General features: G+C 43.6%; 1 non-coding gene across 1 annotated transcript; it reads left to right on the top strand.

Annotated features, from left to right (window-relative positions):
- The first annotated feature begins 4,149 nt into the window (after positions 1-4,149).
- LOC120095751 (U1 spliceosomal RNA) lies at positions 4,150-4,313 on the top strand. Its single transcript, XR_005491543.1, has one exon. It is a non-coding gene; the product is annotated as a U1 spliceosomal RNA (small nuclear RNA).
- The last annotated feature ends 8,628 nt before the right edge of the window (positions 4,314-12,941 follow it).

Raw genomic sequence — 12,941 nt, 5'->3', positions numbered from 1 at the left:
CAGCCTGGTCTACTTAGCAAGTTACATAGTGAGACACTGTCTTAAACAAACAAACCAACCTTCTCTCATCTTTTCTGCCTTCTACTCTGGCCATCAGAAACAAATCATTATACTACTGTATATTTTTTTTTTAAAGATTTATTCATTTATTATATATGAGTACACTGTAGCTGTCTTCAGACACACCAGAAGAGGGGATCGGATCTCTTTACAGATGGTTGTGAGCCACCATGTGGTTGCTGGGAATTGAACTCAGGACCTCTGGAAGAGTAGTCGGGTGCTCTTAACCACTGAGCCATCTCTCCAGCCCCATATACTACTGTATATTGAAGAGAGAGTTGGAACAGGGGCAGGCTAGGAAGCTGCAGAGAAAGGAGGCAGGAAGGGATTTTACTATTTATCGCAACGTTATTAAATATCACATCTAAAGACCTAGCAATTACATGCAAGGCGTACAAAATGATACCCAGGGCATAGTTTCGTTTGGTTACTCTATCCCATGGGCATCGGGGTCCACTCTAGAGACACCCAGTAGGTGTGTCCAGTGCATCGAGAACAGAAAGGTGTAAGCCCACACTGTTTGCACTGTGATGTTTCAAAGGCACCGCTGTGCATCTCAGCCATTTGAAGAGCAAATGGTGATTCTGAAGTCTGGAAGTCTGTGCCGTTGACGAGCTCCCACAGATTGGGACCTGTATACTATGAGCAACTGAGGTGTACACAGACCTCACTTTACGTTGTCACCAGAAGCCGCCACACCGCCAAGGTCTCATGGAGGCTTAACCGTACAACTAACACGCTGCCTCTTTATTTTTAAAATATTTTATTTATATGTGTGGATATGGGTATATGTACGTGTGTGTGCAGGTGCTCATGGAGGCCAGAAAGCATGTCAGATCCTAAATTAGTTACTTCTTTATTGCTGCGATAAAATACCACGACCAAGGCCTCTTATAAAAGTGAGCGTTTCAGCTCCAAAAAAAAAGAAAAGAAAAAAAAAAAAAGTGAGCTTTTGTCTTAGAGTATCTACTGCTGTGAAAAGACACCGTGATCACGATAATTCTTATAAAATGTTTAGTTGGGACTGGCTTACAGTTTCAGAGATTCATCCATTATCATCATGGCGGAAACACGCAGGCAGACACGGTGTTGGAGAAGGAGCTGAGAGTTCTGTATTCAGATCCACAGGCAGCAGAAGGAGACTGTGCCAATAGGCCTATCTTGATACATATATGTAACTTCAAAGCCTGCCCCTCTAGTGAAACTCTTTCTCTCACAAGGCCACACATACTCCAACATGGTTGCGCTTCCTAACAGGGTCATTCCCTATGGGCCCAGCACCCAACCATATGAGTCTACGGGAGCTACTCCTGTTCAAGCCACCACACAGTTTAATTGGCTACAGTTCCTTAGACTCCAGAGGGTTAGAGTCCATGAGTAAAACATGGTATAGGAACAGCTAAGAGCTCACTCACGTCATTGACATCTCGAACCTGTCCAAAGTGAGACACCTCCTCCATCAAGGCCACTTCCTCCTAATCCTTCCTAGACATTTCCACCCACTGGGGACCAAGTATCCAAAACTGTGAGTTTACGGGCACCATTCTCATTCAGGTTACCTGAGGAGGGAGTTGCAGGCAGTGTAACCTCCCAACACAGGGGCTGTGAGTTCAGCTCAGGTCCTCCTCGAGAGTAGGAAATGTTCTAATTGCTGAACCACCTCTCGAGCCCTACAGCTAATGTTTGCTGAGCGTCTCGTGCGACTATGCGGCATCTGAGGTGCTGAAGAGTTAACGTGGATTGTGATTGAACAAGCAAACAAAACCGGTGGCATCCTGCACATGTGGAATATTTGGGTAGAGTTTTGCTGTGTGCCCAGGTTGGCCTTGAACTCATTACTATCCCGTCTTTGCTTGCTTGATTCCTTTCTTTTTATTTTGGGACACTATCAGATAAGTGATATAATTCCCAGCCCTCATATAGAAGTTATAACCTAGTGAGAAATGGAAGTAAAACAAAAAGGTGTTATCTGTCTGTCCATCTGTCTGTCCGTCTGTCTGTCCGTCTGTTCATCTGTCTGTCTGTCTTCTTTGTTTTTCAAGGCATGGTTTCTTTGTGTAGCCCTGGCTGTCCTGGAACTCACTCAGTAGACTAGGCCGTCCTCGAACTCATAGAGATCTGTCTCCCTCTGCGTTTCGAGCATTCAGATTAAAGGTGTGCCCCACCACCCGGCAGCTTTCCATTTTTATAACAAAGTAGCTGAGATAATCAATTGATTTAAAAGAAGGAGACATTTATCTTGGCTATGGTTTTACACATTTTAGTCCATGATCACTCCACCTTGTTGCTTTGTGCCTTGATGTGCAATACATCAGGGCGGGAGTGTGTGGTAGAAAAGGCTGGCTCACTGACAGAACCTAAGGGCACGATCCTGACGATTTCTTCCTGGGCCCTGCTTCCTAAAGGCTCCAGTTCCTCCCAATAGTGGCTTTAAAATATGAACCTTTTGGGGGCATTTCTAACCCGAGCTATAGCAATGAACATGATGAAATGTGGTAAACGTATAGCAATGAACGCAGAATGTCGTGTGTAGACGACATGGTTCTGTTGGGGGATGAGCAGATGGGAAACTGACAGCTGGAGGGCAGGGCGGGCTGCTCGGTATGACTTTAAAAAGATAGCTTGGCCAAGTATGGTGGCACATGCTTTAATTCCAGCATGAGGAAGCTGAGGCAGGAGGATGAAGAGTTCAAAGCAAGAGAGCCTGGTGGTCAGTGCGTTTAATTCCAGAACTAGGAAGGCAGAGGCAGGTACATATTTGTGAATTTGAGGTCAGTCTGGTCTACAAAGTAAGTTCCAGGCCAGCTAACACTACATAGTGAGACTCTGTCTCCAAACAACCCCCAGGCCCCCCCCCCAAAAAAAAGAAGGGAAACCTCTTGTAAGGTCTCTGTGATGAGAGAATTATGATGCAAACACACACAAGAGGCCAAAATTCAACCTTAATCATGAACAGGATGAAGAGGTCTCCAGGCTGGCAGACAGTGCAGGATGGCCTTTGACATTCAGTGAAGCATCTTGCCACAGATAACATAGTATCTGGAAACAGAGGGGGAAGGTTACCATGAAACAAAGGGAACAGAAGAATGATGGGGAGAAGGCACCTGGTCACCACATCCTGAAAGGATGGACACATATGCACACACACACACACACACACACACACACACACACACACACACACACACACACGCACGCACGCGTGGGTGGGGCACACACACCAGATGCTGAAGGATAAAAGGTGCCTTAGTTCTTCCCCATTGTCTGTAGCAGCTGTAGCAGTTTGCCCTCCTAGGGAAGCAGAGAGCCTACCTGAGTGAGGCCTGACACCCCTTCTTCTGATCCTCCCTGCCAGGTTCCAGAAAATCTAAATCCTCCCTTTGGTAAAAAATGTTACTGCACCTGCTGGCTGATTCCTGGAATTCGTTAGAAACACTTTTCCTTCAGAAACTGGGAGATGGGAGTTTTAAAACAGCTATTGACTGGTTATGATATTAAACGAAAACCATTCAGTAAAAATAATCTGTTAGTCAACAAGTGTACATGATCACTGCCAGATCCTGCTCCCGTTTGAAGATAGGGGCAGAGAAAGGAATGGGTGGGGAAGGGAAATGAACCAGGGAACCGGAGCCTCGCCTCTAGGCTTCAAGGCGGGGACATCCACAAGGATGGGTTATTTACCTTCCAGGGCTCCAGGGGAGAAATGTGTGTCCCCCACATCTGTGCACTTGCCTGGTTTAGCGGGCACTCTGCCATTTAGACATCTGATTCACATCAACTGTGTTTTTCATGAGTTTTCGACTTTTTTTTTTTTTAAAAGCAAGGCTGACATCATTGTGAAGGAGACTTTCTCAAAAGTTCCAACCAAGGTGTTGTTGGAAGTACATCAGGGAGGAGCTTCGGAGATAGCTGCTTGACGGCCCTCTCCTTCAGCGGACAGGCTTGCCTACTAGGCGTGAAAGAAATAAGGTACTTTCATCCGATCCTAAACTTGCTGGCCCATCGTTAGAAATGAGATTCTAGAATTCGGATGTGTATAGGATGAGGAAAATTTTAAGTTAGTTATTTAATACAATTAAAACAGTAACAGTACTTACCTGGCAGGGGAGATACCATGATCACGAAGGTGGTTTTCCCAGGGCGAGGCTTATCCATTGCACTCCGGATGTGCTGACCCCTGCGATTTCCCCAAATGCGGGAAACTCGACTGCATAATTTGTGGTAGTGGGGGACTGCGTTCGCGCTCTCCCCTGAAAAAAAAAAAAAAAAAAAAAACAGTAACAGAGTGATTTAAGCACTGTTCACCTTTGATTTTTGTCCTAATATTTTTTTCCCCGAAGATTAATGTACTGTAGTTTACTTCGAAATGTTTGGCAACATTTTTAGTGAATTGTGGTTTTATTTTTAGTGAACCGGTGCAGGGTCTTGTGCATAGTTGGTCTGGTCTCAATCCTGTGATCCTCCTGCATCAGCCTCCTATGGAACCCTGGGAGTACAGATGTGTGCCGTCACTCCTGACTATGTTTTTTAATTTTTATTTATTTATTTTTAATATTTATTTATTTATTATATGTAAGTACACTGTAGCTGTCTCCATACACACCAGAAGAGGGCATCAGATTCCATTACAGATGGCTGTGAGCCACCGTGTGGTTGCTGGGATTCGAACTCAGGGCCTCTGGAGAGCAGTCAGCGCTCTTAACCACTGAGCCATCTCTCCAGCCCCTGACTATGCTTTTTAATTTTAATAGTATTCAATTAAAGTAGAAATTTAGTTAAAAATTCAAATAAACGATACAACCAAATCAAGCCAAAAATTCTTTTATTTTTAACATTTTTATTGGTTATTTTATTTATTAGATTTCAAATGTTATCCCCCTTCTCAGTTTCCCCTCCACAAACCTCCTATCCCGTCCCCCATCTCCCCTGCCTCTATGACGGTGCTCCCAGAATATAAGGTTTGTATTAGGGTTTACTAAAGGAACAGAATTGATAGGATGAATATGTATGTGTGTGACACACACACACACACATATACATATATACATACACACAGATATTAATTAATTAATTAATTTCAGAAAAGCCAAAAACATAGCAGCTTTTCAGTCCAGGAGTCTGGCTGTTTCTGTAGTCCCAACCTGGTGCTAGAGTTATGGAGGAGTCCTGGAGATCTTCAGGTTGTCAGTCTATGCTGTAATCCTGCAGAAGCAGGTAATACAGGGAAGGAATATCTCAGCAGCCAGATAGGGGAGCTTGCCTAAGAGTGAGAGCAAGCAGGCAGAAAAAAAAAGCTTAGCCGGGTGTGGTGGCACATGCCCTTAGCAACTTCAACATTTGCTTGGTGGTGGGGGCGCACACCTTTAATCCCAGCACTTGGGATGTGGAGGCAGGTGTATGACTATGGATTTGAGGCCAGCCTGGTCTGTAGAGTGAGTTCTAAGACAGCCAGGGCTATGCAGAGAGGCCCTGTCAAACCAAACCAAACCAAACCAAACCAAACCAAACCAAACCAAACCAAACCAAACCAAACCAAACCAAACCAAATGTAAAACTGAGATCTCCTTCTTCCAAGTTCTTTTATACAGGCTGCCATCACAAAGTGTGGCCCAAATTTAGGGTGGATTTTCCCACCTCAAATAATCTGGTCAAGAAACTCTCAAACAGGAGTGCCTAGCATCTTGGATCTTAGTTGACTTCAGATGTAGTCGTGATCATGGCCAAGTTAGTCATCAGAAGATCTTTTGAGATTTTTCCGTGAGCTTTGTTGAGTTTCCTGTGTGTTTATAGCTCACGTCTCTCCTTCCTATGCTGTATCCCTAACTGTGACAGGTATCACACAAGTTGCTATGGATGTTTGGAGTTTTAAGGGAGACGGCACTGGGTCTGCTGTTTTTACACACCTGAAAGAAGCCATACGGAGGAGCCAGGCACCATCTTTGTGGGGTAGACTTGCCCTTGGCTGATAGATAATGAGTAACTGCGTCTAGGATAAAGGGTGATAGAGCTCTGACACCAGAGAGAATCATCATCCAGGCAATACAGAGCCCTCAGGGGACAGCAAGCACCCAGCGTTTCTAAAGGGTGGCTGAGGTCAGAGATTCCACTCCTGGGGAGTAGGAGAAGCCAAGATCAGACCATGGCTGCCGGAAGCTGCATATTCTCTCCCTCTGTAGCTGTGATTACCTCAATTGTTTACAAACATACATATTAATTATGGTTGCCAAAGAGACTTGACTGCAAGTAGACCTTTTTCCGCTGTCATTGTTTTGTTTTGTTTTTGAGAAGGAAGGTATTTTGGGGAGGAAGAAACTCCTGAAAGACAAGAGCATCCTATCTCGTTAGCAATTCTTTTGTTTCCTGGACACTCATATACCTTTTCATTGAATTGCTTGTGAAAACGTCCCGCAAATACACAAATCTTGAATTGGCAGTGTTGGAATCCAGGAAATGCCTCACAAACCACACAAAAACACAGATCTCAGTCAGACAGGGACAGTTGACTGAGCATTCACTCCGGGACTGGTTGACCAGGGCCATGGTCTACATGCAGGAACTGAACCATGAACCTGAGTTAAGATCTTACAGGGTTTTAAAGCCCCAAATCCACAAACATCTGTGCCAAGTTACTCCACCAATCAGGATTTAGGGATATCGGATTTCCTCAGGAGCATGTGTTTGTTGTACACTTATCCTGCTCCCATTGGCTGGGGTATTTAACTGTGACAGGGGACTTGCCTTGTCTAGCATTCATGTCCTAACTTGCCAACCAGGATGTCAGTTACCCACGTGCATGTCTCTTTCTGCCAACGAGGATGTCAGTTCCCAGGAAGTTTTGGGGACTTTACTTGACCACTACTCAAAATGGAAGTCTTATTCCAAATAGTTTCTTATACTGGTGCAGGTGTCTCTTATGTTGGGGTCCATCCCAGGGACAGGTTTATAAAGGCGAATACCATAAAAGTTTATACATAGGGGCAGGGAGTGCTGCTGGATGATTGGTTTGGGACCAAGCTTATTGTGGGTAACAAAATAGGTCTATTGACTTCTACTGTGACTGGTTTCGAAGGGCATAGAACATCAGAATACATAACCGATCTCGGCATTCAAAAGTTTTCCAGTAACAACAGAAACATATGAGAAAATTTCCTTAAAATGACAGGCTAGCCAGGTAACAGTTACCTAGGCCTTAACATTTTACTTTGGCCAGTAAGAGCACCAGTGGAAGGGGAAGCCCTTGGTCCTGCCAAGACTGAACCCCAGTGAACGGGATTGTTGGAGGGGAGGGTGGTAATGGGGGGGGAGGATGGGGAGGGGAAGCCCATATAGAAGGGGAAGGAGAGGGGTTAGGTGGATGTTGGCCCGGAAACTGGGAAGGGGAATAACAATCGAAATGTATATAGGAAATACTCAAGTTAATAAAGATGGGGGAAAAAAAAAGATTATCAGAAGAGCACTGAGATGGGAAAGTTAGCAAATGCAATGAAAAAAAATTTTTACTTTGGCCATAACGTTTTATTTAGGCCTTACTATTTTACCTAGGCCTTAGGAAGCGGTTTAAGTAGGTGCTTTCTGGGTGGCTCTGACTTGAACAATCCTCTAGTTTCAGCCTCCCAAATGCTTAGATTATGAAAATGAGTTACCACACCTGACTTTGTTAAGGTTCAATAATATTCTACTACATGTACATGCCATATTCTCTTTATGAAATCTTCTCTTGATGGACATTTGGCTTGTTACCTCTTTATTTTTTGGTATTATAGATAAAATTGCTTTGAACATCGGTGTCCAAGTACATTTGAGTTTTCTACTCTCAATTCTTTGTGTACGCGTCTGTAAGTTATTGCAGGATAATACGGTAGATCCATGCCCAGCTTTGAAATTGATAGACAGTTTGGCTGTTAAAGTAGATTTTGTATTATATTTCTCGTTGCTATTGACATTTGTTTATGTGTACATGTGTGGGCCTGAGTGTTTGTGTTCTGTATGCTTCTGTATGCATGCCTTGTTTGCAGAGGCCGGTAGAGGGAGGCAGAGCCCCTGGAAATGGAGTTACAGATGGTCGTGAGCCACCTGATGTGGGTGCTGGGAACCAAACCTGGGGTCTTCTGCAAGAACAGCACGTGCTGTTACTCACTGAGCTGTCTCTGCAGCAACTTGGTATATTCGCTAGATAATTTTATTCTACTATAGTTCTTTCTTTCTTTCTTTCTTTCTTTCTTTCTTTCTTTCTTTCTTTCTTTCTTTCTTTCTGTAGTGCCATTTGTGTTTTTGAGAACCTAGATTGTCTCTAGAGTAGGTGTCATAGTCTAAGCTTTTGTTGCCAACTCACAGTGCCATGTAATATATCTCTCCAAAGTTCCTATCTTCTGTCGAAAGTCAGATAAAGAGTTTTGTGTCGATTCTGGTTTAACGTATTTGAAAGGGCCATTTCATGGGAGTGCTCTGCCTTTCCCATTGTATCATATCAAGGAGACATTAAAAAACTTATAAACATAAACTCAAACCTCTGAGAAGGAACCCAGGTGTGCGGGGGAAAAAGCCTCTGTTCCCTGGCATGTATTCTTGTGTGGATTGGCTTGATGCTACTTATATTCTAAGGCAATTTGGGCCCCCAAAACTGGTTGCTCCAGAGACGAGAGAGTCTGCAAGTAGACACGAGCTAAGTGACCCTGCCCCCAATTAATTAGGATTGATAAATAAAGGTGCCAGCCTGGAGAGATGGCTCAGCAGTTAAGAGCACCGACTGCTCTTCCAGGGGTCCTGAGTTCAAATCCCAGCAACCACACGGTGGTTCGCAACCATCTGTAATAAGACCTGATGCCCTCTTCTGGTGTGTCTGAAGACAGCTACAGTGTACTTGTATAAAATAAATAAATAAATTAAAAAAATAAAGATGCCAACGGTCAATAGCTGGGCAGAAGAGACATAGGTGGGGTTTAGGTTTCCTGGGCTTGGGACCAGGGGAGGCAGCTGCCCAGCTATTGTGCTGTTTAGGGCCCAGCTATTGTTTACAATGAGCTGTTTAGGGCTCATTGTAAATGTAAAGGCTGTGAGTGTGTCTCTCAGCTGGGAACTCAATAGCCAAAGGTGGGATAGAAACCCTGGGCCGGGATTTTTAAATATGAATACTACACATTCTTCTTTTCTTCCCCCCCTCCCCCAACTGAGCCAAATCCCCAACCCACAATACTACACATTCTTAATTTGCATCTGGGATGGGAACTATCATTTCCACCTCACATAGGGTGGGCAATTTTAATCACCACGCACTCAGTAACCTTCAACCATTGCCTTCTTTTTTTGGTAAGTGGCCAACACACGCACATCTGACTCAGCCACAGGTTCTAGAGATCATTTCATGTGTCCGAGAGTTCACAGAGTCAATGCTCAGTATCCATACTGCCCTGAGGAAGGATCCATAGGAACTGTTCAGTTCACGGCGTTTTCTACAAGTCTGAATTATTTTGTCCCAGGTCTGAGAGATTCTGTGTGGTATGGAGGATGGAGAACACAGTGTTTTCCATCCCATTAAAGGTTGCATAACTAAATAGAGTTTAGAAGAATTGGCAATGGTTGGAGGTTACCGAAAGTGTGGTGATCAAATATGAAGTCAGAATCAAATGCACAGAGAATGTGAGGAATCCGGCTCCCCTGTGTAATGTCATTGCTTCCCTGCAGGCTTGCTTTGAATACGTCCTGCGAGCGCTTTGCGCTGTGTGTGTTGAAATACAAGCAATGACAGTGAGCACTGCCTTTGACTCAGACTCGACACTGTGTTAAGATTTTGAGGGATTTTTATTTTTATTTTTTATTCTTTTGATTTTTTTTTTCGAGATAGGGTTTCTCTGTGTTGCCCTGACTGTTCTATAACTCATTCTGTAGACCAGGCTGGCCTTGAACTCACAGAGATTGGCCTGCCTCTGCCTCCTGAGTGCTGGGATTAAAGGTGTGCGTGCCACCAGCCGGTGCGTATATAGCTTTCTAATCTTATAGAAACACAATGGTTTAATTGTGAGAAACATAATTTTTAATATTTTCCTATTGTCAATTTTAGAATGAGAGTATAAATTAGTTTATCTTTGGATCGTATTGTATTAGAATGTGTGATTTTTTTTTTATAAATTGCTCTATGAACTGAGGATGTTGAGTTTCACACACACACACACACACACACACACACACACACACACACACACACATAATCAGACCTGGGCTAAGAGTGAGTTCCAGGGCAGCCAGGGCTACACAGAGAGACCTTGTCTCAAACAACAACAATGATGACAATGATAACAAGTACAAGCCCCTCAAAAAAAGAAACAAAACATCTTTCCATGAGTTTGGCTTGGGATTAGAACAGAATTTCCAACAATTTCTAAAAGTGCCCCTGCGCCTGCCTCCGCCATCTTTATTACATGTTTACGTGAAGTGGTGTTTTAGCCTTGACGTTGATTATAAAATCAAAGCAGTGACCTATTTTGGGAAACAGAGCAGAAGTCCTACGTCCTGTTCTGCCCACTATTGTTTGACTGCTGTTTTTTATAAACAATATTTTACAACTATTCATTGACAATTTCACGTATATATAATGTCTCTAGATCATGTCCACCACAAACCCTCCTCCTCCCTCCCTCCCTCCCCCTCCCTCTCCCTCCGTCCCAGGACACCCTTCTCCACCACTTCCCCTTTCCATTTTAATCTCCTATTCTTCCTTCTCCATTTTCTTCTGAATAATTTACCAAGTCCAATTGGTGCTGCCCGCATATGTACCGGCGTTGGATCACTGCTAGAACGTGGGCAGCCCACCAGTAGCCACACCTTCCTCTCTCCCAGAAGTCATGGATTTCTGATAGCTCCTTAGATAGGGGTGGAGCCTCGAGTGCAGGTCTCGCATCCAGGACTGGGGGTAACCATAGCTTCTATGAGTTACTGAGGACAGTGACCGTGTGGTCACATTACACAACACTTCTCACTTCCTTCAGTTTTTACGCTCTCTCTACTACTCTTCCTTGTTGAGGTTTGGTCTATTGTTATTATTGTAAAGTCGAATACTGGCCTCCAAGGCCTGGTCGCCCCCCAGGGATGAGAGAATCAGAATCTGCTCAAAGGGATGCTATGTGACCTGGCTCCTTAATTTAAAACTATTGGCTGAATACAGATGCTAATAGCCTGTAGCTAGGCAGAAGAGAGGTAGGTGGAGTTTCAGTTCCTGGGCTTGGGGTCTGAGGCAGGAGCCCTGCAAAGGAAGAGAAAGAAGGGGGTGAGAGAAGACACCATGGGGTAAGTGAGTCATAAAAACATGGCCATGAGAGCCAGCCAGTTGGAATGAAGAGCTGCCCAGGTGGAACATGGCCAAGTTATAACTCGGGGTTGTTGATAGGGAAATAAATACTAATATCTTAGAGGGTAGATATCTGCTCAGCTCTAGTGCTTTAAAGACTTATTATAAATATAAAAGTTGTGTGTTTTTTATCTAGGAATTGAATGATCAAACGGAGGGTAGAACCCCCCCCTCCCCGATTGAGATGAAATATTTGCTACAACTCTTCCTCAATATCCCCTGAACCTTGGAGAGGGTGTTGATAAAGATGTTCCGTCCAGGGCTGAATACTTAATAGTCCTCCCTGCACTTTGACTAGTTATGAGTCTCTTCACTGACTGTTAAACCCTGCCCACGGTCGAGCTCAGCATTCATCTAAATCTTTAGAAGGCAGTTTGAAGACAATCCATTTAGAAAAACAGCATTAGTAGGCTCTGCCCTCCATAGCCATGGGATTTTGATTGTGTTTACAGCATCAGGCATGAGTTTGGAACAGACCTCAAATCAGATCATACTATGTACTAGCAGACACAACTTGCCTGAAGATCAATTTCGTAGCATGTAGAGTCTACCTGTGAGTCCATCAGTGACTGGTCTTCCCCAGCCACCTGCAGATCACCCTCCAGCACTATGAAAATATCCAGGATGGGGGAAGCTTCCACAAAGAGGAAGGTCTAGCTTGGTTTCTCTATGTTCTGCAATCAAAGTGTATTGTGTCTTTAGCAATAGGGTTTTGCCATCTAGTACAGCAGACAACCAAGAGAAACAGTAATATCCTGTGTCATTTTGGCAAGTCAGGGGCCGTTCTGACCAATAACTTGAAGGTATCCAATACATGGCATCTAGTATTCAGTTTATAACCCATGTCTTCTAGATAAAACAGTTGTCTACCAATGCACAGCACCTCTGCTCAAACTCCCTTTATCTATCTATGTATCTATTCATCCATCCATGTATGTATGTGTTTATGTATGTATGTATGTATATATGTATGTATGTATGTATGTATGTATGTATGTATGTATGTATGTGGGATGATGTAGCGAAGTAAAAGACAATACTTTTTTATTTTTTATATTTTTACAACAACAGATGTTGAACCAATGTGATGGGCAAGAATCCACTTGTAATCCTAAGAGTTGAAAGTTTTTATTTTCTAACTAAGAGGAGGCCCACGCCATGTTAAGTCATGTAATATCTCAAGGGCGGGAATTCAAACAAAGAAACAGGGAAGCAGCCTGGGCTGGCAGGCTGTAGGTCCCCTGCTGTGTGATAAGTAATGGCAGCTCAGAGAGTTAGAGACTAAAAGCTGCTTTTTAAAGAAAGTTGTTTAGAAAGTCTTTCAGGATATTCATATTCTTTTTAACGTGGGCTCCACGGGAATTTTGGGTTGAAATCCTAGTTAGACAAGCTACTTCTTAGTTACAGGTATTATTAAAAGGTGATTAAGTTTGTTTTTAGAAAGAAGAGAGTGAAGAGATTACCTGAATCAGGTGGGGATTTTCATCCACAGTTCAGAACGTAGATAGGGAAAAATTAGTCACTACCTCCAAGTAGAGAG

This window comes from Rattus norvegicus, chromosome 11, assembly GCF_036323735.1.
Source record: "Rattus norvegicus strain BN/NHsdMcwi chromosome 11, GRCr8, whole genome shotgun sequence".
In the NCBI taxonomy this organism is placed as follows: domain Eukaryota; kingdom Metazoa; phylum Chordata; class Mammalia; order Rodentia; family Muridae; genus Rattus; species Rattus norvegicus.
Note: the sequence above shows the minus strand (reverse complement) of the source record. Positions and strands in the feature narration are given on the sequence as shown.